Source organism: Sphaerodactylus townsendi, linkage group LG03 (assembly GCF_021028975.2).
Source record: "Sphaerodactylus townsendi isolate TG3544 linkage group LG03, MPM_Stown_v2.3, whole genome shotgun sequence".
NCBI classification, from domain to species: Eukaryota; Metazoa; Chordata; class Lepidosauria; order Squamata; family Sphaerodactylidae; genus Sphaerodactylus; species Sphaerodactylus townsendi.
Genome location: NC_059427.1, coordinates 143,712,544 through 143,716,239, shown reverse-complemented (window position 1 = coordinate 143,716,239; position 3,696 = coordinate 143,712,544).

Sequence of the window (3,696 nt, the reverse complement as noted above, 5' to 3'; positions counted from 1 at the left end):
AAGGACCGGGCGCAGGCAGCTGCATCCTTGCCACAGCCCTGCACCCATGGGAATGCCCCGCCCCATGGGAATGCCCAGCCGCATGCCCCTGAATGCCCCCCCTGCCTTCTGAGCCCCATATGGCGCTTAACGCCACAGTTTGAAATCCCACCTCACCATGGGAACGGTTGCTTCCAAAATTTTGGATCCCACCACTGAAATGGGTGCTTTGAAGGTTGGGGTGGCCCCAGTGGGTACCCCTCTTCCCAGCTCCCACCTCTGGGAGTCTCTCAGTGGTTTCTGGATCTAGCCATCCTATCCCCTCCATACCACCACCAGTTCTTGGGATGGGGGACCCGTCAACCTAGTTGGCAGCCGTGAACCCCAGGCTGGTCCAGCCTGAATACCGATCACCCATTGGCTAGGAACAAAGCTGGAAGCGTCGTGCCCTTAGCCCACGGCTACATACAGTTTAGATCCCACCACCACTTGGGAACCCTGGCTTACTTTAAAAATTTTGGATCCCACCACTGGGTCTGACCTCTGAAGTCTGGAGATCCGTGGAAATTCCAGTGGAACTCCAGGTCCCTCCTAGAGGGTGGTATCCCTCGTGGCTTTGCTTCTGAAGCCCTGCTGTGTGACGGAGCATGAGGGCCGTGAGTGTTTCAACCTGGCAACAATGCCCTGAGGGCGGAGGGGCTGTTCTGTGGACCTGGCCAGCCGCTTCTGGGCTGGGCTGTTTGTTCAGCGGGAGGCGAGGCGCGGTGTTGACAATCCCAGAGTTCCCAGCCCCTTTTATTCTGGCTGCATTCTGTCTCCAGGTGAAAAGGAACAAAAGAGACACGACAGACTCATTATGGGTTGTACAACAAGCCTGGGAAGACAGTGGCCTTTGTGGGGTGAATGCTGAGTGGACCTACGGTTGCCAACCTCCGTGTGGGGCCTGGAGAGCTCCCAGAATTCCAACTGATCTCCACATGACAAATCAATTTCCCAGGAGGAGATGGCTGCTGTGGAGGCCGGACTGTACGGCGTTATGCTCTGCAGAGCCCCCTCCCCAGCCCGCCCCCTCGGGCTGCGCCCTCCAATTCTCCAGGAATTTCTCAACACAGTGTTGGCCGCTCTAGATGCTGAGCTGGCTCTCCAGCAGCTGCAGCAGCAGCCCTGGATGGGGCATCATGACATGGGACACTTGACTTTTCCGCCCTTTCCATCTTTTATGCTTTTCATTTCCGTCCATGTTTGTCAGTACCCAGAATTGGGCCCGGTTCCTTGGCACCCACATGTTGGGAGCTTTGATATCTGCCCTTACCTTTGGTGTCTACCTCCTCCTCCTCCTCTTCGTAGGACAGTTGGCAACCTGGGCAGGGCTTTCTCAGTCATGGCCCCAAAGCTCTGGAACTCTCTCCCCAGGGAGATCCATCTATCCTCTGCTGCTGCTGTCGTGTGCCAGAAAGTGAAAACATTTTTGCTTTGACTGGCATTCCTTTAGCGGTCCCTCCTTCCTGACCAATGTTTGCATTGCTGTTTGTATGTCTTTGCATATGTTTTTACTCAAATTTTAATTTATTTTAATGGCGCATGTTTGGGGGGAGGGGTTGATTTGAATGGCTTTGAAATACGCTTTCATCGTCCATGTTTTAAATCGTTAGCTGCTTGGCGGCCACTGTAAGAGCAGAAAGGTGGGATACAAATGTTGTCAATAAATATCAATAAAATGAAATAAGGATCTTTGGTTTAGACAAGTACACTTTTCATGTGGTTAATATGTCAAGGGCTACGTGTCAGGGGGATGAGTATAGGAGTAAACAAAATGTATTCTTGGAACTATGTAATCACCAGATATAACCAATCAATGCCTCTTTGATATATGTAGCCAGCCTGCTATATGTTATGACTTTCCTTGACCTATGCTTTATGACTCTGTATGCTTTGTAGTAAACTAGGCTCCCCCTGTCTTGACCGTCCGTGAGAAAAGAATTACAACTCTTATCTTGTTGTGGGCAGAAGACCAGATGGCTCCTTCGCAATTGTCGCTGACCTTGGGGCAGTCTTGATTCCTCTGGGAGGTTGGGAGGGGGGATTTGTTAAGGGATATCTGGGTCTGCAAATGCCAGTTTCTTTAGAACTGGCTTTGAAAGTGTGGTGCTTGAATACCTCATCAATAAACACTGCTGATTGATCCTTCAGAGTCCGCTTATTGGCTTAAGGTTCCAAGACCTAACACCACGGGCCTTGGTCCTGCTCTGCCACTAAGAGTTAGATAGAACAACTGCAAAGAGTTTTTGAAACCTTGGCTTCGGAGAGGCCTTAGGTAAATAAATAGTGTTGAATGGATGACGTGGGCTTTTTTGGTTGCGCAGAGTGGGCTTTGTAGTGCAGCAGTGGCGTAGTGGCTAAGAGCAGGTGTACTCTGATCTGGAGGAACTGGGTTTGATTCCCTGCTCTGCCGCCTGAGCTGTGGAGGCTTATCTGGGGAATTCAGATTAGCCTGGGCACTCCCACACACGCCAGCTGGGTGACCTTGGGCGAGTCACAGCTTCTCGGAGCTCTCTCAGCCCCGCCCACCTCACAGGGTGTTTGTTGTGAGCGGGGAAGGGAAAGGAGATTGTAAGCCCCTTTGAGTCTCCTGCAGGAGAGAAAGGGGGGATATAAATCCAAACTCCTCCTCCTCCTCCTCCTCCTCCTCCTTCTTCTTCTTCTTCATCTTCTTCTTCTTCTTCTTCGTGTTCAAGCTAGTTGTCAGAGAAGCAAGGGGCCAGGCTATGCTTCCCCCCTGCCCACCATTTTGTTTTAGCGGTAGACCATAAATCAGGGGTTCTTCGCCTTTCTGAACCTGTGGGCACTTCTGAAATTCGGACCCAAACAATTTTCTTTAAAAACCTGTGCAGCTATCAGATCTCCACTGTCCAATCAGAGTCCCTGCTGGGTTTACCTGGCTCCCTTGCCTTCTGAGTGGATGCCTGGAAAGGTGTTGATGGGCAACGTGATACCACAGGGCACAATGTTGGAGACCCCTTCCTGAGAAGAAGTAGAGGAAGAGTTTGGATGTTTCTCCCCCCTTTCTCTTTTGTAAGGAGACTCAAAGGGGCTGACAATCTCTTTTACCTCCCTGCCCCCACAACAAATGCCCTGTGAGGTGGGTGGAGCCGAGAGAGCTCCGAGAGAATTGTGACTAGCCCAAGGTCACCCAGCTGGCATGTGTTGGAGTGCACAAGCTAATCTGGTTCCCTAGATAAGCCTCCGCAGCTCAAGTGGCAGAGCGGGGAATCAAACCCAGTTCTCCAGATTAGAGTGCACCTGCTCTTAACTACTACACCACGGTGGCTCTCTCTAGGATCCTGGTGCGTTCTGTCTCGGTCCCTTTTGCTTCCAGTTTCCAGCTCAGACTGCTGATCACAAAGGGCCCCTGCCCACCACCCCCGACCCTGCCTGCCAGTCTGTCTGCCCACAGCAGGAACCCGACACCAAACACTGGCACTCAGGCCACAGCCTCTGTCCCCTTCTAGAATGTGGTCGGACCGGTCGGACTAGGAAACTTCACACGGGCATCCAGAGCCTCTGATGCCGCGCCCCCATCCCCACCCCCAGTCGACAATATTGACATATGCTTCTTTCAGTTTCCACAAAACCAAGGGTGGGGTGGAGAGGGTTGGCACACCACACACACACAAACACACACACACACACACACGGGGGGGGGAGAGAAAGAGTTTC